Raw genomic sequence first — 24,801 nt, forward strand, 5'->3', positions numbered from 1 at the left:
ATATAGTTGGGGATAATAGTACTTACCATAAGAGAAGATCTTTAAGGAAAAGTCACTGATAACATAAATAATAATGTTTGGGTTACACCCAGGTCACATCCCAGCATAAATTCCACAATTATTGGCATTTTCTTTATAGGTATCAATGCAGGTCTTGCAGTAGAATACACTGACATATGGGTTTATGTAGTCCCTTTATAGATCTCATGTTGGTGCATGCTCTCATCAGTTTTTCAAGACAGAATTGCTTTTACAAGAAAGAAGGGATGCTAAAGATAAATTGCCCTTCTTATAATTTACTAAATAATACATATAACGTATGTAGAGTATAAAACGCTAGATGAATCTGTACTGTTTTAAATATATATATATATATATATATATATATATATATATATATATATATATATATATATATAGACACACACACACACACACAACACACACACACGAATCTAAGGAATAAAGGATTGTGGAAAAGAAACTAAAGTGCTTTAAAATAACTGTCTAGAACTCTTAAGCTTATGTTCAGTGACACTTAAAAACAACATTTTTATGGCTGTCTAAGGAGAAGTCACAGAGTCACTATAGAAAGTCTGGTAGAGAATGTCTATAACAGAAACAGAGCAGTAACATACTTCTTGTTCTGTGACTTGTGTGTTATAAAAGTTCTGTAGAAGATTATAATATGAGAAGTAAACTAGATTTGTTTCTTTGTGAATGAAATGTGCATGCACATACATATGCACAGACACGCACACGCACACACACACACACACACGCACACACACTCTAAACTGTATTTTTCTCTCTCTCTCTCTATATATATATATATATATATATATGTGTGTGTGTGTGTGTGTGTGTGTGAGTATGGCAGTTAATCTAAACACCTAAAGATCAACAGCCTCAACACTGACAAAATATCTAATGTTCAAAATATAGACAGTTAAAAATATTGAAACACAAAATCCAGCTGAAACCAAAGAGTGAGTGTGTGTGAGTAAGAAAGACAGGTGAGCAGAAATGTAGATAATTATCAAATGGCCAGTGAGGCAAAATAACCTGCAGTTCTCATAAATACATCATGTACTTGTTAAGTGTGTGTGTCTGTATGGGCAATAAATGTGAAATGTGTGAGTGAGTGTCTGCATGAACACAGCCAAGCTCTGTGCTAGCTCTACATCCTGGCATGCCAGACAGGTGTGAGATGTGCATAGAGGTATCAGTTCATTGTCGTCACCCCTGACTGTGAGAACTGGCTCTGCCAGTAGTTGCACTGGCACATGCATGCTCATAGCCAGATGTGCTGGTGCTACCTGAATGTGAGCGATGTTTGTTGGATGAGCTTTCCTCACAACTATACCTGGGTCCAGGACCCCATGGCCTATCACATCTGGGTGTGGACACCTCAACCAGTGATGGAGCAATGGAAGTAGTGGCATTACACAAGCAAGATCAGGCACAGCCATGTTGGCTAACAGCAGATTATGTTGTTAACCTTTGGCCATGTGGATGCTGTCCCTCTCCCAGTAGATATTCCATTGTGCCATTCATTCGATCCATTGAACTGGCCACACAGCAGAGGCAGTGATGCATGTCAGCCTGTGGTACATCTAGAACTGTAACCATGTCCTCAAATGCTCTAGAGGAATATGCCTGTGCCTCCATGATGGGCCTAAACATGTGTCAAGTGTCTCATAATAAAATACCAGGATTAGTTGGAGGGTGGACAAAAGGCCTCCTCTGAGCACCCCTACCAACCTACCTGCATGGTACCGCATCCACACTTTGGCTATAGCCAGAGTCAGCTGGAACTGAAGTCGTAGTAAGTATACTACCCTGATCAATTGTGTCACCCTCAACCTGTCCATTATCTGAGGGCTTAGTGGAATGAGTATGTGTAGACATTCTGACTGTGTCTGAAGGAAATCCAGGGGATGTTTGAGTCACAACGTCAGGACCAGGTTCAACCTCTGTACCTCCTGATTGTACCTCCATTTGGCCATCATCATCAGAGCCTACCGATACTCAGACATCAGGTGGTAGGAGTCCTACTCTTCTGCTGTCAAGATCACCTATGATAGTAAGCAACAAACACGGGAATGAAATTACTACTCCACTAAATATTAAACCAATATAGATGATAAAAATGTAACACTGGTCACACAATCACAGATGGTACAGCAATACAGACACTCATTACATAAATAGTGCACAGTAACAATCAAATAACATTTACTTACCATGTCCAGATGTTTCCACAGTTTGTGGGGAGGATGGTTCTGGAAGAAATGAAAGGACAGCAATTAAGAATCACAGTGGGAATAACACAGGGAGACAGTGAACATACAATCTCTTGTATGTCCTGTTAGAAATGCTGAAACTGAAAGTTGGCTGAGATGTCCACCCACACCCATGTGTACTGAACAACTCTCATGTATAACTTTATTACTTATCAATAGATACAGATACAAAAAAGTGTAGCACAGGAAGTATATATTTTATTCTACAAGCATATATAAATGTTGCCATATGGAAGCTTACCTGGAAGCTGCTCCTGGGACACAATTGTGTATATTGAATTTGAATTGAATTGAATATAAATAATAAATTCTCCTCCCGCTGACATCAGCACTGACATTAAGTCCACAGTGCGCCGTCTTCACAGAGCCCTCTGGATCTCTGATAATGGACAAGAACTCTTCATTTGTTGTCACTGGTGGCTCAGTAGCAGGACCACCCTTCAGTAGCCAGCTGTTCTTGTGCAACTGCAGCTGCCCTCCTCCAGGCTGATGAAATCACATCAGTGACCTGATACTGAACCTGATCATAATTTTGCCTGCGACCACTGACTGTGTTGACAGCGTTGACTAACTGGTTACATGGCCTCTCTCAAGCAAAAAGGTTCCATGCCACCTCAGAGCCTGTATTATGAGCTCATTTTCTATGTCAGTCAAAGGGGTTTTTTGTGGATTTGTAGGTTTGGGTTCCATAGTCCTATGTGACGTAAAATAGAGAAGGATAAAACAGATAAATATAACATAACTAATGTATTTCTTGCAAAAAGTATTCAGTCTGTGTACCCTTTTGTCAACATTAAGTACTTGAAATACTCTTTTTATTTAGTACAACTGAATGTTAGGTGGTTGTCCCACCACCCTCTCATACACAAACAAAGGTTTGTACAAACCAGGGAATACCACATAAGTTATATATGTATATATATATATATATATATATATATATATATATATATATATATATATATATATATATATATATAGGTTCATTTTATAATCCCAAAATCCTAAAACCCAGAATTTCAGAATCTCGGGATTATAAAACCAAAAGCTTAAAATCCTGAAACCCCAGAAATGTGAATTTCAAAATCACGATTCCTACACTAATCATACACCACACACATACACATGCACACACCTTCCCCCACGCACAGGCACACAAACCTACACTACATACTGCACCCCCACACCCCCACACCCCCCCTACTTAAATATACTAACTCCAAAGTCATACTACACAGACAAACACAGGAAAACACCACTGTACAAGCTACATTCCCCTTGCACACACATCACAATAGAACAACACACTGACACACACTAAAGCCCCTAACCAAAACCCTTATACATAAATACTTACCTGAACTTCCATCTATCCATTCACAAATCTCAACACCAGAATCTCTACTTCAAAATCTCCGGACTTCGGGATTTTAAAATTTGTGCTTCTGAGGTTTCAGAATTTTAAGCTTTCGGCTTTATAATCTTGAGATTCTGAAATTTGGGATTTCAGGATTTTGGGATTATAAATGGAACCTATATATATATATATATATATATATATATATATATATATATATATATATATATACGTATATATATGTGTGCGTGTGTATGCGTGTGTGTGTGTGTGTGTGCGTATGTTTTTCACAGAAATATCAGGATATCTACATATTTTCACCAGAAAAGCACTTGAAACACACTTCTCTTTTGGGACCACAGAATAGTAGGTGGCTCCCCCACCCCCAAAACACCAACCAAATGAAGGTTTGTACAAACCAAGGAATACCACTGAAGTAATGTCTATACACTTTCCATACAATTTTCAGAATGTGTACACATTTTCAACAGAAAAGTCCGTTTATGAATGCCAGTCACTCCTCACTGTGCCTTTCACTCCTGTGGAGGTTGCCATGGGCCATCTCAGAAATATATCACATGTCAGTGACACGTACATTGCCTTTTTCTCTAATAACATAGACTATTGAAAAAAAAAATGAAAATATAGTTGTGCTGAAAGTATAACCTGTCTATCTCAGAAATGTAAATGCTTGCCCAAAAAAACTATGCTAACAGTGAAGTATAAGAAGTTCATACAGATAAAAGTTACATTTCTTCCAGGATATATAATACCTTTATAACATTTTACAAAATATGTAATGTACTTGAATAGTACAAGCATACCTTAGCAACAGCATAAGCTTTTTCTGCAGAGAAATTACCTTCAAAGTAATACCAATTTTTGCCCAAATTCACCTTCAAATTTCCTAGCTACACCGTTATTTTTATAGTGTAGAGTCAGCCCTCTGAGCACCGTGAAGATACAAATGAGGTGTGAACTCATTACATATGTAAACATAGTGTAGGCTGCACACCACTGTTAGTTGCTAATGGCTTGCAACTGTGAATGATTCATGTGTGAGAGAAAAGGAAAACAACAGCAATTCAGGCAATCCTCCCTGCAATGGATGTGTCAGTGAGGATACAAGTGTGGAACTAACTTCAGTGAGCTTTTAAATGAAACAAAACACCACACATTTATCATTTTTGTTCACTAATAGCAAAACTCTCCAGCCTTTGCTGAAATTTGTTGATGTTATGTGATCCTATCTCGCCTACATTCTGACTGATGGGTTCGGAGCCGATCCTCGGCTCCGACTCGGCACGCTTATGCCAAAGAGCGAAGTCTCTTATTGGCTGAGCTTACTATATCCCAGGATGCACCACTACCCATCCCCCAGATCTCGTTTGCCGTTATCAAGCAAAGACGTGGTCTCGAGCTGGCTGAGCTAAGTAGTGTTTTTCACTTACTTTCCTGTCAGGGAATTCCTAGTTTTTTCAACAAAAAAGCTGTTTTAACGGCTATTTAGTCTTTTTGTGTATGATTGATACTTTTTGTGAAGTATTTGCGTGGTGATTGCACCTTTTTTTCTGACTAGAGGTTTCCTTTCAGTTGAAGGGCCTTCCCCTGTCAGTTACTTTGCCTTCAAGTTCAGTTTTGTATTAAGGGTTCTTGGATCCTGTTTAGTTTCTCTTTGTGACAGTTCTTGGTTAAAAAAAAAAAAAAAAAAAAAAGAGAGAGAGAGAAAAGTTTTGTCTCTGTGGTAATTAGTGTGTTTTGTTTTCGGCTGTTACACTTGATTGGTTGCCATTATGTCACAGGCTCCTAGGCCTTCTGGTTTTAAGAAGTGCACTAAGTGCAGCTTCAAAATGTCTATTACAGATGACCACTCTCTCTGTGTGTACTGTTTGGGTGCCAAACACTTGCAGGAGTCCTGTAGTGTTTGTCACGCGTTTTCCTCGAGGGTCCTCCAAGAGAGGAAAAATAAACTTATTCTAATAGGCCTTATTAAACCCTCATTTGAAGAGGCATTAGCTTCCTCTCCTTCTCCTGCTAAAAAGAAAAGGGCGTCGGCTTCGACCAGTCCGTCGGAACCGACCGCCAAAAAACATAGGCAGGCTTCTCCTTCGGCTCCACGGACTTCGGAGCCGAGGGCAGAACGGTCTGCCTCGATGCCTCCAGCCTCGACTCCTCTGGGTTCGGAGCCGATGTCTGGGGCATCGAGAGGCGGGTCACCTTCATCGGCTCCACTGATCTCGGAGCCGATGAAGGTTGTCCGCTCAGACACTTCCTCTTCGGCGCCGAAGCCCTCTTCGGCACCGATGGAATTTGGTTTGGACAAATTCCTTCGGCGCCGATAATTGTCGAGTCGATTCGGAGCCAGTCCCCTAGTCCCTTGGAGCCATTGGAGAGGCCTACTCGGACCCATTCGGTCTCTTCCAGGTCATCAAGGATGTCAGATTCGGACATAGACAGGGTGCTCCAAAGACTTTTCCAGTCCCCAGTCTTTCAGAAATTTGTTTCGGCTCCGACCCAATTGGCTTCAGAGCCGATAGCCCATTCCATTGCCATTCCTCCTCCGACCGCTTCGGCTCCATCGGAGCAGGTGCTGATGGAGCCAGTGGAGATCCTAGGGTTGGCTCCGACCCTTACTCCAACCTCGGCCTTCAGGTCCGAGTTTAGCACACGGACTTCTTCGGCCGGACCTGGGGGTGACGTTTCGGGACCAATACTGTCGGTTCCAAGCCTCCCTCTCGGTGCTTCGGCCGCGTGACTTCCGTCTGCTATCATGGCTCCGGAGACTGGACCCTCCCAGGATTCTGGGGGTCCGGCCTTCAGAGCTATGAGGAGTGCATTGGCCAAGTCTTCTTCGGCCATCTCTACGGCTTTACCGGCACCTTCCCTGGGCATGGAGACTGGGTCTTTGGCTGTTCCTTTGTCTCTAGGCAGCGGAGCCCCGGGGCCTGAGGTTACCCCCACTGGGGGTTCCCCTCCTCCTGAGGGTCTTTCGGAGTTGTCTTCGGAGGAGCCCCCAAGGAAGAGATCGTGCAAGAGGAAGCATGTGGACTCCCCCGATGAGTCTCTTACATCGGACACTGATCTTGATGATGCGGAGGGGTCCCCAAAGTCGTCTTCGGATGATGTCTCATTTGCAGACATTCTAGAGATCCTCAAGCAACGAGGCGGCTGGAATTCCAAACCCCCCTCCGCTGATGAGTCGGTGTTCCTCAAGGCCTTCGGGGCTCAGCCCTCCGCCTCCTGGGTGTCTCCGCCCTTCGACGAGCTCCTGGATTTGGTTTGTCGGAGGGCGTGGGAACATCCAGATACTGTGGAACCAGTGCCTTCTCGCCCTAACAAATTTTTGTCTGCCCCACCTGAGAAGGAGTTCTTAACGAAAGGCGTGGCTGTAGATGCCATGGTGGTGGCATCTGCTACCCAGCAGGATGTGGCAGAGGCTTCAATGTCCGTCCATCCTCCTAATAAGGAGTCTAGGAGCATGGACCGGTACGGGAAGTGCACCCTGACTTCAGCGGCCTTTACTCTGAGGTCCCTGAATTATTTGGCACATTTCACCAGACTACAGAGGGATCTGGTCAAGGAGCTCTCAGACTCCTTCTCAGGTAACCTACCTGAGCAGCTAGCCCAGTCGGTTAGCTCTCAGTTGGCTATCCTTACCTCGATTTCTAACTCGTCCATGAGGCTCATTTCATATGCGGCCGAAGGGGCAGGTAGAGCAGCAGGCACAGGCGTGGCTCTACGGAGACAAGCCTGGCTCCGTTTGTGTCATTTCGCGGAGGCCTTCAAGTCTTCCTTTGCTGACGCTCCCTTTGATGGGTCCTCTTTGTTTGGACCCAAGGTAAAAGACACTCTTACCTGCTGTGAGCAAGAGGGAAAGACTTTATCTGCCATAGGAGCACGTTATTCCACTCCCTTTCGGCCTTATCCCAAGGCTAAAAGAGGAGGGAAGATGTGGTTCCGCAAATCACAGAAATTCTTTCCTCAACAGCAGGAAGATTCCCCTTCCAGAGGCAGAGGACGGGGAAATTTTTCTGGGAGACGCCGTCCCAGAGGCGGCAGAGGCCCCCGCAACACTGGAGACCGCTAGTCCTTTCGTGGCTCTTCAGCCTCCCACACTCCATGAGGGATTGCCCGGCTGTGCTGCTCCGGAGCCAGTCGGGTGCCATTTTGCCAAGCACCTAGAAGCCTGGGAGTCTATTACTCAGGACAGATGGGTGCTTCGCATTATTGCCGGAGGTTACACCATTCCCTTCACACACTCACCCCCACCGTCCAAAAAAAATCCCGGACCCACCACCCAGTCAAGGGGAAATTGCAGCCGTAGAAGCTTCAAAGCTGCTAGAAAAAGGAGTCATCCAACCGGTACCCACAGACCAGAACAGATCCGGAAATTACTCAAGGTTCTTTTAGTGCCAAAAGACAGGGGACCTGAGACCCATTTTGGATCTCAGCAAACTAAACCAGTCCGTCATGAAGTCCAAATTCAATGGTCACTTTACAATCCATTCTCCCATTGTTGGAGAAAGATGTTTGGATGTGCTCCATAGATCTCAAGGACGCCTATTATCACATACCGATACATCAGGCATCCAGGAGGTATCTGCGCTTCAGCCTGGGAGACAGTCATTTCCAATTTTGTGCACTGCCCTTTGGTCTCACCACAGCCCCCAGGGTGTTCACCAAGTGTTTGGCAGTAGTGACTGCTCACCTGAGGAGTCTCGGATTCCAAGTGTTTCCCTATCTGGACGACTGGCTCCTGACTGCCACCACCAGGAATCTACTATTAGAGAACCTACAAGCCACTATCTCCCTGGGTGCTTCCCTGGGAATTACATTCAACTGGTCAAAGTCTGTCTTGCTGCCTTCTCAGCGCATAAGATTCATAGGAGCAGAGATAGACTCAAAATTAATGCGAATCTTCCTTCCTACCGAAAGGATACAAACATTACAAGATCAAGTCCGAGCCCTGCTTCTAAGATCCAAAGCCCCAGCCAGGATGGTCCTACAACTTTTAGGTTCAATGTCTGCCACGGTTCTCCTAGTTCCTCTGGCAAGATTGCACATGAGGATTCTTCAGTGGCTGTTATCGACACAATGGTCTTTTCAAGATCTCCCCCTCAATCATCACATACTGATTACAGAAACGTGCAAACGGGACCTCCGCTGGTGGCTTCTGCCATCCAATCTGAATCAGGGAAGACCTTTTGTTATACCCCCTCCGGTGGCCACCTTGACAATGGATGCCTCCCAGACGGGGTGGGTGGGGCATTGTCTGGGCAGGTCAGTTCAGGGTTCTTGGCTTCCAAACGAAACATTTCTCCATATCAATGTGTTGGAAATGAGGGCTGTACTTCTGTCCCTACAAGCCCTCCACAAGTTTCTCCCTCAAGGCATTATCGCCATCCACACAGACAACATGTCGGTGGTCTGGTATTTAAACAAACAAGGAGGGACCAAATCTTACCCCCTTTGCAGAGAGGCCATGAGGGTGTGGGAATGGGCAGTGGCTACCAAGCGCTTCCTGGTAGCGACCCACATTCCAAGAAGATCCAATATATTGGCAGACAGACTGAGCAGGACTATTCTCTCTCCTCACGAGTGGTCTCTGAACGAAACAGTAGCAGCTCAGATTTTCAAAAGATGGGGGATTCCGTGCTGCGACCTGTTTGCAACACCACAAAACACGAAGTGCAAAAGGTTCTTTTCCTTGACCCCGCGTCAAGGGGAGGCAGCTACGGATGCTCTAGTCCAACCTTGGCCAACAGGACTGCTTTATGCTTTCCCTCCGATTCCACTCCTACCCAAAGTCATCCAGAAAGCTTCCCAATTGGGGTCCACAATGATTCTAATTGCTCCGTACTGGCCTCGTCAGGTATGGTTCCCCTACCTACAGAAATATACTCTGGATGGTCCTTGGTTCTTGGATCTAACTCCGGATCTTCTGGTTCATCAGTCGGGACAACAGCACCAGTCCCTTCACACTTTGAAATTAACAGCGTGGCTCCTCCACTTCCGACTTTAGTCAGAAATCACACCTTGGACCCGGAAGTTATTCACATTTTATCTTCAGCCCACAAACCCACCACTAAGAAATTGTATCACAGTAAGTGGAAGAGGTTTGCTATCTGGGCTCAACTCAGAGGCTTAGACCCTATTACTGCCCCGATACCAGAGGTCTTGAAATTTTTAACATCCTTGTTTAATCAAGGATCTTCAGTCTCTACTATTAAAGTTCAACTAGCAGCTATCTCCAAATTTCACGAATCCATAGACCCACCGTTGATGAGCAACAGATTATGTAAAACTTTCATGAAAGGTGCTGTGCTTTTAAGACCCCCAGTTTTTCATCCTGCGCCTCCGTGGGATCTTGATTTGGTACTTGGTGCCTTAACATCTTCCCCCTTTGAACCAGCTGCTACATGTGAGTTGAAATATCTGTCTTGGAAAACTGCCTTCTTAATTGCAATTACCTCTGCAAGAAGAGTTTCAGAACTTCAAGCCCTATCTATCAAACCACCGTATTTGATTTTTCACAAGGATAGAGTATCACTTAGACCTAACCCATCTTTTGTCCCAAAAGTTTGCTCTAATCTCTGTCTCCAACAATCTTTAGAGCTACCAGTTTTCTTTCCAAAATTTTCAAACAAAGCGGAATATACCTTCCATACGTTGGATGTTCACAGGCAATTACGCTTCTATCTAGATAGGACTCAGCAAGTTCGGAAAACAGATCAATTGTTTGTGTCCTTTTCAGATAATAAACTGGGTAAAACCATCACTAAAGCTACTATTGCCAAATGGATCAGAGATTGCATAACTCAAGCTTATTCCTCTTCAAATAAGCAACTTACAACATCTGTCAAAGCTCACTCTACTAGAGCTATGGCTACCTCTATTGCATTCCATTCCAAGCTCGCTATTTCTGAAATTTGTGCTGCGGCTACTTGGTCCAACCCGCACACTTTCATTTCCCACTATAAATTGGATGTGGCATCTAAAGGACGAGCATCATTTGGTTCCACGGTACTCAGGAGTGTTTTCCAGTGAGCCACCCAGGATTTAGGTGCTAGGGACGCTGTCCCATCAGTCAGAATGTAGGCGAGATAGGATCACATAACATCTTTTAGTTATGTACTCACCATAACTTCAGATGTTTGGGATCCATCTCACCTACATTCCTAATACCCGCCCTCCTTCCCCCTGCCTTGGAGATCAGAAGAGATTGAACGGTTTGGGTTCTACTGTTTTTTATCTTGTATCATCTGTCAATGTTATATAAGCAGTGCATGCGTGTGCGCATGTATGCGGACAAACTAGATCTGGGGGACGGGTAGTGGTGCATCCTGGGATATAGTAAGCTCAGCCAATAAGAGACTTCGCTCTTTGGCATAAGCGTGCCGAGTCGGAGCCGAGGATCGGCTCCGAACCCATCAGTCAGAATGTAGGCGAGATGGATCCCAAACATCTGAAGTTATGGTGAGTACATAACTAAAAGTTCACTGTTACTGTCATGTATTTTTATCATTCATTTAATGGAAAATAATGCAAAATGCACTATAGATTTCATGTCTGTGATTACAGCAGAGATAAGGGAAGAATGAACACAATACAAAGTGAAGACAAAGCTGTATTTGTGCAAACATATACAGAAATGGTTTGTGATCAGTCATTGCACTAAATATGTAAGCTACGTGTACAACCAACTGAGAATGTAAAAGTGTATATCCTGTTAATACTGTAAGAGTCATATGAATTGCTTGTATTTATATGATTTAATTGATGTTGCAAAGCTGTGTCTGTGGAAAACACAGATAATACAGTACAGCTGTGTTTTGTTATTTCATTACTCAATCCAGAACTGCATAATTGTTTAACATTTGTTTAACTGTACATATTTTTTTTTAATTTTCTTTTTTCCTCTTTTTTAACATTTGCATGGCACAAGGCTTAGGACAAACATGGTTAAATGTATAAAAATATAAAAATTAATGTCAGTTGCTTTATGAAGGGCAAACATGCTTAGTGGCATTGCACGGTGGTCAGCAACTTGAATGATAATAACAACAGCATTTACACTCGTGACTCAACTGTGTATGTAGAACAAGGTATAAATACTTTGAGGCACACAATAAATAAGATAGGTAAACATTGGTTCGAGTTCCACAAGTTATTTTTACTGAGGAAGAATCAAAATGAGTATTAACAGAAGGATTATATACTTGCTATTTCCTGTTAAAGTTTTGTGTGTTGCTTACCTGTGTGCAAACACAGTTCACTGCATAAGAAAAAAACTGAAACAATTTTATTTGCTTAGCCTTCCTTTGCACAAACAGACTAAGCCATGATACAGCAATTTGGACAGTAGTGAGTGTAAAAATACACTTGCTGCCTAGTTTTCCCTGTGGCACCAGGCATCAGGTGTAAATTCATGGCCATAAGCCTGATGAAGAATGGTTCTAATCCAGCACACTCCACTTTTTATTAAGGGTGCCCCATTGTAATTTTTCACAAAAATTATAATATAAAGATAATTACACATAACAATAACTATGTATAGCAAGTTGATTCAGCATACACATGGTATCATATCTATTATATGTGTAACTGGTGTAGCATGGCAGTTATGATTCTGCAATTATACATGTATTTCCTGACCTGGGATGGACTTCATAGTTTACTGACAGTCATCTCCACACTTCCCATAACACAAACGAGGCTGTAAAACATAATGTATTGTGTGGTCTGAACCAGAACTCAAAAGTCTACTCCGAAAGGAATACAAGTATATGCATTTCCAGTATATTGTCACACATTACTCCTGCATCACACCTGAGAATGCATAAACCAGGACCTTGTCATGTTACACACCTATATGGTTAATTGAAGTGTAGCACCACTCACTCTTTAAGGTGTATATTAGTAATAACCATGTTTGGGAAACCCTTCTCTTGCAGTGAGAAAAAAGCACCTATGTGGAAGTACAGGTAACTGCCACTTATCATCCTTCCGCGCATTTTCTGACTGCATTTATGTCCATGCTGCACTAAGCAGACATATATATGATCAGCTGTTGTGCAGATGGACGTTAAGCAAAGCCCTAGACAAAGTATAGGGTGTTCGCTTAACGTCTGTGCCGCTTAATGTTCTATGGGATAGAACCTATCCCAGACATTAAATGGTGGTTACCTGTATATGTATTTTCCTTTTTACATAGGTTTGAGTCCCATGTACACATTCCTTTTATCAGTGTGTAAGGCCTCAGAAAATATGTGTCAAGTCATCCCATTGATCCCTTCAAAGTCATATATTAAAATCCAAGTTATTTAGCATATCAGTGTTGACCATTGGACAAAGTGTTGCCAGGTACAGCAGTGCACATGCCATAAATTAATGTCAAATGTCACCTTATCCTTCCTATTTCATAAACTGCCTTCCTCTGTTTGGCATTATTTTCTGTTTAACATCACTCAAACACTGTTGGGATGGTTGTGTGGGTTTGTGTATGGGCCATAAAACAGGATATCATGAATTGTCAAGAAAACACTTTTATTGTTTTTGGAGGACTTATGTAGACACGGCAGGAGCTGGGAAGGATGGTGCTCAGTTCAGGCTCAAAGGTGGGTATGGAGGGGTCAAAAATATTTGTTGCAGTCCTCATAAAGTGCTACAGCTGTAGACTGCTGCAGGGGGACTATATGAGGTCTCAGTATAAGGCTGATGCTTGGAACTGTCTAGCCAAGGCTGTCTCCAGTGCAGCTGGCATACCACACACTGGGGAGCAATTCAGGCACCATTATAATGACCTGAAATAGTGCAGGTAGGCAAAACTCAACTTCTTATTGTTTGGAAAAAAACTCTGCAAGTTGTTCTATAACTTTGTACATGCCTGAGAGTAATATTTAAAAGTCCCTGATGCCGAGTGTCCCTCCCAGTATTACAGTTTTACTTGTTAGTCTGGGGGAATTTAGTTTATGGCAACCACCCCACCACACACACACACACACACACACACACACACACACACACACACACACACACACACACACACACACACACACGCACACACACACACACACACGCACACACACACACACACTCACATACACATTTAAACAGTATCACTTGCACGCGCACACACACACACACACACCCACACACACGCACACACACACACACGCGCGCGCACACGTGCACGCGCATCTCCACCACTGCCTCTCAGCAGATAATTGCCAGATCTTATCCTTTATACCATCTACCCCCATTGACTGCAGTGGGGAAATGCAGCTTTTGGCCATACTAGATTACACAGCTGAGCAATTTTCTTATTTGCTTAGCAGCATAAATTCCTTAAAGAATCACAAAAATCAGAACTCGAACAATGCTATTACAAAGTTGCTAAATTTGTGGCAAACATATCTCTCAACCTCTTAGAGCATGAAATCTGGATAAAGCCATACATAAGAGCGGGACAAAGGCCCAAAAATAGGGGCAATTTTTAAATATTGCTCTTACAAACTTAGAAAGTTGATAGAATAACAGATTTTGCATTAACATGAATTTTCTGAAGGGTATGAAGTCTGAAACTCAATTTTTTGTCATTATTTTCTATTTTCAACCTTTAATGATTTGCCACTAATTTGCCAGAAAACCACAATTTTTTTGAAAACCAGACCAAAAGTATGAGACACAAATCTGGACATTCTGTGAAAATCTGTGCAGTTGAGGGGTATGCAAATACCCCTTTCATAGCCCACCACTGCATATCACTAAAAAAATCAAATTTGGTTAGAACTACCCCATCAGCTAACATATACACAGTTTCTTACTACCTATAAAATTATCCAGAATCCACCTGCTTGTCCAGCACTATAACTTTCTACACAACTATATTTCTAGTGTAGACATTATGATCCAATGACTAAAAACTGCCTCGTCACAGACCTATCAAATCTGCTTGCAACTATCTGTACTTATACCATGATGCGAAGGCCTGGAACAGCTTACCTGTATCTAGTGGGTCAATACCTCCCATCTGACCCTTCTAAAAGACTTTCTAGCAAAAAGCTTGTTCTGTTCTTGCTCAACACCAGGATAAACTATAACCCTAAATTTGAACAAATATCTATTCGTACCTTATACCTCCTTACGCTGCCGTCTTCACTCACTTCCTTCAATCAATTTCTCTTCCCTCATTTTTCCTTAAATATACCATAATCCTGCTTTTCTCTCACTTCATATTACAATTCCTGTCTGTAATATACTAATTTACCTTTAATTTCTCTATAAACTGGCTAAAATTTATCTGAATATTAAAGGATTGTCATATAACTTGTATCTATCTATTCTTAACCAATATTTTCATATTATGTAAGCTGCAGCTGCTTTTTGTATTATTTTTAAAGATTGTAAAATTATTGTTCTTAAAATACTTTGAAATACTTTGAAGCTTTTCTCCCCGGGCCTCTGCTAAAAATGAGGTCCTATCTAGTCGGACTTTCACAGTAATCAAATGTCAATAAATTAAAATTAAATAAATAAAGCAGGCATTTCTAAAGGAGAGTATATGGCTAATTAGTTTAGGCTGTTCACACTAAATGTCTCACTTACATGTAGCATGGCCGAGGAGGCAGCCCACAACAGTGATTATAAAGGCCATGTAAAATGATTGTGGTGGGCCTATCTGATTTCTGAATTAGAAAAGGCTGCCTCTAGTGGTAGTAGCCTCCATTAGGGTTTAGCACTGTCAGTGGCCCTTTCTGAATCATGGAAAGTGATTTATTTGCTACTTTATGCTACTACACATATTTTTCTTTAGTTGGTAGTACATGCAGCAGACAAAGCTCCATGCACCACAAAGAATTACATTTGGGTCTGACTGATCATAACCTTATTATGTGTTCTAAACATGAACGTCAAGATTTACCTCTTTTGTTTCACATTCAAGGTGAATTTTCTGGCATTCTCATCTTGAACACATATTAAGCTGCTTATGATCAGAGACCCAACTTTAATCTTCTGTGTTATTATGAAAGGACAGATGACTTTTGGTAAGGGACTTTAACTATGTTGTTGACAAAAGGCATTCTAGTGCTTCTGAAGAAATTTGAATTACTAAAACTGAATTGATTCTTTTAGTTTGAAATACGTAAATGAACTAGAGGATACTAATTCTTTACTTCATGTTTAGTACTTATATACATTTGAGCACAAACCAGACTGGATAGATTTTATGTTTAATTCAGCTTAAAACAGAATAATTTAAGGCTATATCATGTCTAGTATCAGATAATAATGTTGTGCATTTAAATTATCAATCAGCAACAAAAAATAGCTATTACTTGACATATTTCATCATGTATGGTTAAATTAAAAGAATTTAAGGAATGGTTTATTAATGTAACAGTTTCTTTTTGATAATAATAATTGCAGAATCTAAGAAACAATTCTTTGGGAACCTTTGAAGTGTATCACTTATAAGAAAATTACCTCATGGTATAAAATTATGATAAGCAGATCCACATGGACTTTGGAGAATGCCCCAGGAACAGCATAAAGACCAAATAGCTATCAATATATGTAACTCTGTATGAATTGTATAAGGAGTCAATTCTGGGCACATTGAGAGTGCTGAGAAAAGCACTGTTGACTAATTATACCTGACTTAGGAAGGGGGCCAATTCCTGTCATGGTTTAGAAACCTGAAATACTTGAAGAAATGAAACTGACCAAGGAGATTCTTTATTGGATAGAAGCACAAAATGAATGTCTGGCTAATAATACCAAAAAAAAATCTGAAAACCATAAAAGACTGTAGAAAATATCAGAATGTACGCTATTCAATGAGGTGTAACTTTATGGACACTTCTTTTAGAGCAGCAGATGTAGTAATAGTTCTTGGAAGGTATGCTTGTCTGCATGTGCAACCTTTTCTGGATGCTTTTTAAAGAATGTTGCTCAGTGCTGATCTGGGCCACTGTCTTTTATTTGGGTTATTCACTCTGAAGTTCATCTGAGAAATGAGGAAGAAACACAGAAGTATTTATTTGGAAAACAGCTTCTCTACACTCATTTACCTGAGTACACAGTAGAAATTACTCAAGCATGTATGGCCATTTATAGAAAGAAAATAGAAAACGGATGTGACAATACCAGCAAGAAAACAATACCAAGAGAGTTATAACTGTGGGATTACATTCTGCCCTAGCACCTGTAGCTCTCCTGAGTGGTTCTGTGACATGAGGTTATGACTGGATCTATGACTTCTTGTAGGGATTGGGCAGGGAGGGATCAAAGTTGTGTAGGGGTGCAATGTACATACACCCCCCAAACATATACACAAACAACAGTCTGCTCTTTTCATCATGTTCTTAAATGAACTTCAGTTTGATTGATAATTGTCTTGACAGCAACTCTTATATAACTAGGTGGACAGCTTTCAAAATAGCTGTTAAACACAGTGTATACAATCTGGATTTACACCTGGCAGATGTGACCTGTGGCATTCTGCTTTCCACTTTATCAGACATGAAAGCTACATAGCTTTGTACCTGTTCTGTACTTTTAAGACCAGGGCTTTGGCACTTAGGAAGTGTTCTGATATCAGCTGTGAGTTTTGGAGAGTGTGTTTAACTGGATCTGTGACTTTTAGGGGTTCCATTTGGAAGTATATTTTTAGGGAGTTGCCTCTGGAGCTATAACTTTGCGGGGGGAGGGGGGTCCAGCTGCAGCTATGATAGTGGCCAGTTGATGCCTGTGGGGTAGAAAAGAAATATGCCTTTAGATACACACACACCTGCAAATGCAGACAGACATGTACAAACATACACACCTGTGCTGAAACATACAGGGACATACTCACACATGCATGCGCAAAGACAAACAGATGCACACACAAACACACATGCACACACAGAGAACAAATACTGAATATACTCACATGCATGGAAATACTTGACTTGATTAGCAGTCTGTGCAGGATGAAACTTTTGTGGAGCTGTGGAACTTTGCAGTTAAATTGCAATTCAGTAAATGCAAGGCAGCTATAAGCCCTGAACATTTACACAGATGTAACATTGTTCTGCATGGATCTTGTGTATTCCCCATGTTATGTAAATATATTTGCAGAGTAGTGCTTTAGAAGCACAAGGGCCTGCTTACCATAATCCATGCCCATGGGCTAATTCAAGAAAATAATACATTGTTGCTCAGTAGAGCAATACTGAGCAGAGTATTGGACCTCATTGTGTTACTGAATAGTGAGGCTACTATGAATCATAGACACCTTGTGTACTCTGTGAAGCTACTTGCAGTAGAAATGCCCTATGTCATACACAAGCTATGAATTTTACCCTATGTGTTTTGGTCTCTTTTAACAAAAAATTTTCTTATATTGGATACCAGTGGTGTAGCTCTATGTTTTATATTCATTTTAAAGTGGCATTTATTGGCTGTTATAAAAGATTTTATTATTATCATTTGATTCATCTTCTCAAAGCAAGTAATATGACTGCAGGGTCTTTTTTCAAAGCATTCCCAATCTCTGGAATACTGTATGTTCCACATATGATTTTGCAGTTGATAAATTCAATTTATGGATTCCTTGGATTTCAGATAACAAAGGCCCTATTTTTGTATCTCTAATTCCAGAGCAGAGACTTAGAATGGTAATTGAGAGTGGAGTGCATCTACAGAATTAGAAAGTCAGAGAATGTGGTCTCTTTCTCAGTAAGATTATGATTATCATCATCATCGTCATCATCAATCCCCCCTTTTCCATTTTCTACATAGGGTTGGGGTGTTGCTTCAACTGTCACCATCTCTCTTGATTCTTTGCCACTCTTCTACCTTCTTTGACAGTCATGCCTGACTGTCACAGGTCTTCACTCACACAATTCATCCATCTCTTGACTGCACACCTCATTTTCTCTTGCCTTCTTCCTGGCTATCCTAAATGTTCTTTACCAGATTGTCTTCTACTTTCTTGCACATGTGCCTGAACCACTGTTATCTTTCATCTTCTCTGCAATTGGAGTTACTTGAGCTTCTGCTCTGATGTCATCATGTCTTCATTTGTCCCACAGTGTGCAACGTACCATCTATCATGGACACAAACACATTCTCATTGAAATCTTGGCATGAATTTGGAGGTAAATGCTGGTATTTCATTTCACATTTTTGGCCTTCATGTCAACTCTGAAACTTCATATTCACAGACAACACCACTATCTTATGGTATATTAGGAACCAAGGGGGTGTCCTGTCTTATCTCATTACTGTATATGCCACTGAGCCCTATTTCTTCAAAAAAACAAAAAAACACCTTGAATACATTTCAAAGCAAAATAAGAGAAAAAATGTTAGCCAGAGTTATTTTGGGAGAGGCTTTCTATAATTCCAGAGATGGGTAGTTTCATCCTTTCACTCCCTTACTAAATATAATCACCTGTAAGGTCACACCAGCTTTGGGGAAATTCACAATTTCATTTAAATGTTCTGTCAGTGTAACAATATATAATAACACAGGTAAATTATCTTTTTTAAATAATTTGCAAACTAGCTATAATGATTTGACAGTAAATTTGTGAAATGGGGAAGTTCTACTGGGTGTTTGTATCATGAATTGAGGCATTTATTTGGCAGAATCTCTGAGCAGGGATTAACCATGCTTTCATTAATGGACAATGGACAAGCTGTCTTTTTTATGATCATTTGGATTTAGAGTCTTCTGAATGCATCTGTTTGTTTTGCATCTAACCTAGCAAGTCTGTCTTTTTTTTTTGCTCAAGACAGTATCACAGCAAAGCTGATTAGTCATTACCAGTGGTTCAGCATGCCACATTTGTCTTTGATGCTGTAAAGATCAGAAGGCTGTGTGTTCTTTCCTTATTCCAGATACTTGAACTGATGTTTCAGTACTGACAGTGTTGTGCAGCATGAGAGAGTTGCTGGCAGCTTTGTGGGATGTTAAAGATTCCATAGAACTTAAAGGAAAAAAAGCAGGGAAAATTCATTAGTGTAATAGCCAGTTATCCTAAATTCTATACAAACACTATAGGAAATGAATGAACGAAGGACATAATTGAATAAATGATTGTATTTTTCAGTAAAATGGAACCAAGGCTCACAGTATGCATTCCATCCAACTCTTCTGATTTTTCTGGCTTCACGAGCTACTGAGATATTTGTGAGCCTCATCCTGAAGTTTTAGGTTTTAGTGCCTTAACCCTCACCTATGACTATGTGACTCTGAACAAGTCACTTAATCACTAATTGTAGCTGGCTAATCACATAGAATGGACATTTGTACATAGGAAGCTTGCCACTTTAACAAAGAGAAAAAAAAAAGGTAAAAAGATGATTAAACCAGAACAGTTGGAAACATATGTCTGATATGCTGTTTTTGGCATGAGTTTCACATTTGGTATTTGTTTTACTTTTTGTAATCATATTGGCTTACAGTTGTGTTTACTTTTTTGCAATGATGTTAGTGGTGATTAATGGTAATTGCTGGTGAGTTTGATGTTTCGTCAAACTCACTGGCAGTTATTCATTAAACATATATATATATATATATATATATATATATATATATATATATATATATATATATATAAATATATTGTGTGTGTAAAATTTCAGCTCTGAAGGGTCTGATGCCCAAAGCTGACTTTTAGTCATCTTGGTTTAAGAGTGTGGAAGGTGCACTGAAGCTCTTTAAACTATATACCCGGGATTCATGAAGCTCGGCGCAAGGCCGGCGTAAGGCCTGCGCCGGCGGTGCATGGAATATCCGGCGCAGTAGCGCCATATACATAATAATGAGAGTGCACCGGAATCACAGACACGTGCGTAGTGTACGTGAGCGAGCCCAGGTAGGATGCGCCTGGAGGCGTGTCTAAGCCAGCATGAGGTGAGCAACCTAATGTGCTGACAGCCATGGTCCGCCCACAATAGTAATGGCAGCAGCCAGGTCCTGTGCAGAATGAAACGCATGTACAGTATGCAACATAGTCCCCGTCCCAAATTAATGGAGAAGCAAATAGAAGCCACGAAGGCATAACTGTACCCGTCCAAGGAGTAAAGGATACGCATAAGACCGCGTTAGCCCGCAATGCACTGTCAGTCTTTACACTCAGAGAAGGCGTACAGCCGCATGTCAGCGCCGCACCGACATAGGAGCAGCGACTAAGGTCACCACCTGTCCCACTTTGGTTGGGGCAGTCACTCCATGGACAGTTGTGTCCCAAAAACGTATTAGAAATGGCTGACGTGCTACGATTGTAGGACACAATGATATCCCGTATTTAATGTAATGGTAGCATGAATTGGTTATTTCTGTAACAGAAATACCTAAATGACACAAAAACAGAATAAGCAAGGAAATTGCCACAATAATAAGCATATTATTTAGGCAAGCAAGTGAATTTCCATGCTATATAGTGACCGTGTGTATGTGTCGGCCTGTAAAGTCAGATGTGAGTCCCGGAAATATCCCATATCGGAAAATGGAAAAGGTGGAAACCCCAGTAGCGACATGGGCATGGTCACCAGGGTTACCTGCTGTCCCAATGTGCCATGGACAGTCCCTGATTGGACAGTCGTGTCCCTGCAACAATCGTAAAATGGAAAATGACCTCCGATCCCCTGCCATAAATTCCCGCAATATACATGTAAATAGTAGCATAAAACATATACATTACGATATGGAACACAGACATGGCATAAGAAAATAAATAAGGAACCCAAACGCTTACAGAATAAGCTCATAGTATGGCAAACAAGTGAAGTTCTGTCAACTGCACTAGCCCTGAGTATGTGTAGTCCTGCAAATTTCGAAGTGCCCACATAACATGCCCCACTATGGGCATTGGAAAAGGTGCCAACCATAATGGTCACAAGCAGTAGTGACAGTACATAGCCGGGTAGCTGTGCTGACATAACAACAGTAAGGAAGCAAGATACCTCAAACACAGGCAAACATGTGCATAGCAACATATCCCAGACCCAGCAACGTCTCTGTTGCATACACTGGATGGTGTATGATGAAGTGTAATATCCAGAAACAGAACCCATGCATTCGGATGTACCACACAATAGCCTCATTGTACATGTCAGTCACACCCATGTATACCCCTGCACCCAAACCTGCTAGCATCCGTGTGCAGCTATACAACCACACACAATGTGCATACCTGAACTGTGTTAAGATGTTTGTGTTAGGCAATGCCATGCGGGCAAATACGTACCCCACATGTCCCCAACCCACCGCAGGTACAGATATGTAAATGGCTGCATGTGAATGTGTCAGCAGAATGTGTACATCCGGCATGTAGTATGTACCCGTCAAACCATCTAGGTTTGCATACGACACGGTGCACATAACTGTACACATGTGGACAAGTCGGGTCGTTGGACCACCGCATCGATGATTATCTTTGCTGTGAAGTCGATCACATATAGCGGAACAGGTGCCTAACAAACAGGACGTCCTAACAGGGTGCTACAGGCAAAGAAGGGGAAACTGGGACATCACATGTGGACATTAGCGTAGCTGGACGGACAAATACACACGGTCAAGGTAAAGGACGGAACAACATGCATATGGCCGGATGGATGTTGTTCAGAAATATATAGAAACACATATGAAGTTCCAGTTTACACTCAAATACTATATAATGTCTTCAATTGTACCGCACAATATGGCAGTAGAACTAAGCCTGCATGTAATTGGTGAAGCTAAGCTGTACTGTGATGGAATTCTGAACCTGGCAGTAAGCAGTACAGCAGGCTCATGTCTGTCATCATTAATTATTTGCTGGGTTACAGAACAATAAATGTATGTACATGCATAACAGCACTCCTTCCCCAGAGGAGGATGGCCTTGTGAGCTCTACCGAAGATAGCAGTACAACTCCCTACCAGAGAGACAAAGCAACGTATTAAGAAATTAACTGTCCACTGTATCGTAACAGTCTAGGGTCCTTGAAACAGCTACAATCACAAAAGGATCCTGTAATGTACAAGGTGCCTTGCAAGGCTGTGTTATTCCATGAGAAAACAAGTTAAGAGCACGACCCCAGCACCCACGTATGTATAGACTATTGCGGACCATAGTGATGGAAATGCCCTGTGACCGACCACGCCAGTAAGGTGGGCAAAAGCTGATTGTAAACACTATATAAAGAAACTGCTTACTGTATAGAGTCAGACAAAACTCACATACTTGGACTGTATATTATTTAGCCTGCCTGTGTACAGTACTAAAACTTTCCGAACCCGAGCCTCCTGTGTTATCGGCTGTCACTTAGAAAAGCCTACTGATAACTACAGTCTGGTTTTAACAACTTATTTCACATTGTGATCCTTGTAATCCGGAATTCCCTTGGTAAGCTACAGGTCAGAGTGCATGGCTGGTTAGACATGTACGCTGGAGAATATGCAGAAATGGTTCTTCTTGAATGAAAAGACCTCCGACTGAATTGTTGTGTGTAAAGAGGCTGTTTACTGTCTGATCTGTGGCTGAAAAGCGGAAAACTGGATCCCAAGAAGAAAACGTGCAGTCTTAAACAGGAGGCCCAGGTAAGGAGTGTCTGCCTTTTTGACTCGTGTAGACCAGGGACCAGACTACATTCTGTTTCTGTTAACAGTAGTGATATCGGGTCGAAGACCTACCCACATACTGTTAAATCTGAACATAGGTCACGGGAACACACAGCAGAGTAAATAGTGATTATAGACACTACAGTGGATACAGGGAAGGAGACACACGTGTTATGACAGAAGGGTACGTAGCAGTCGTAGAGGATATGGGAGATTATTGAAGCAACAGATCATGTGATCCGCGTTTGACGGGTGACGTGAAGAATATGCAATCGCAGAGAGCACATAATGTGAGTTACGCAGCAAAATGGGCTAATAAATATGACATTGATGGTATATTAGGCAACATATCGTTACTGAAACATTGTAATCCCTGAAAATTTGATGCATATGTTCCAAGGTAAACACCTGTTCCACCCTGAGAGGGATATGCCCTCTCTGGCCAGCCGTGTCCTGTAAATAAACCGAACAAATGTCAAATGTCCTGATATCTCAGGACAAACATTTCCCAGATATATATCAAAATGGTAGCATAAAACAGTAAATTTGTATGTGGAACAGCAAAATATAATAATAAACAGAATAAGCAACTGAAATGCTACAACAATTGTTCGCTCTCCTGGCAAAACGTGAATACCTTTTGGCCGTGGGTATGCATTTCCCAGGCAAATTACACGTTCCGAACACTAATGTCCCACATTGTGCATTGGAAAAGGTGGCAGCCCTAAGATGTGCAGGCGACAAAACAGCGACAATTGGGTATCCGTCATGCACATCGGTGGACTGAGGTAGTGTACCAAAGGGAATAGAACACTACAAATGGCTAAGCATCATACATACACAGAGAAGATCATAATACAGTAGTACCGATCGCCCCCCCCCCACAACACCCTACCACCGCAGATACCACATGCAGGATATTAAGCGGGAGGGCAGGCTAGTCCCCACACGGTATCCTGTGGCAACAGAGGTAGCACAACGAACAAATGTAATAGAAGCTATTGAAACCACATCCCGAACACGTAACATACCTAGGGACACCCGAGTAAGAACACAGTACTAAAACAGAGTGAGGATATCTGTCAATTAATTGAAGTACCGAACCATCAGGCAGGACAGGAAGGCCAGGACCCAACCCCCGTAGCGTATAGACCGTGGACACCAGAAGATATCTGCAAAGTCATAGAGGGAATTCCCCATCCACAAAGTAATCGCTATTCACCATGCAATACCTCTGTATCTCCTGACCTGAAACCAAATATGGAATGGCGGATGGTACAGTATGTATAAGCTGTAAATCATGTAAGAATACGTAGGGTAGCGTTGGTGCCAGACCCACACACTATATTCAATGCTATGAACATGCCACAGAAGTATCTTACCGTGGTACATATAAGCTATGCTTACTTTGCAATACCTATACATCCACATAGTCCGTATTGCTTTGCTTGTACAGTCAGGGTGACAGATACAGCCATACCCGGCTATCGGGCTACTGTGAAAGTACAACGATATTCTCACAGGGGATGGCCAGCTACA

The 24,801-nt window shown here is 41.7% G+C and overlaps 1 protein-coding gene across 1 annotated transcript in view; it reads left to right on the top strand.

Moving 5' to 3' along the window:
- CCDC170 (coiled-coil domain containing 170) overlaps nt 1–24,801 on the top strand; it is a 724,401-nt gene that overhangs the window by 564,724 nt on the left and 134,876 nt on the right. The gene's annotated exons all lie outside the window — the stretch shown is intronic.

The sequence above is a fragment of the Protopterus annectens genome, chromosome 1.part0, assembly GCF_019279795.1.
Source record: "Protopterus annectens isolate FY-2018-M chromosome 1.part0, PAN1.0, whole genome shotgun sequence".
Classification (NCBI taxonomy): Eukaryota; Metazoa; Chordata; order Ceratodontiformes; family Protopteridae; genus Protopterus; species Protopterus annectens.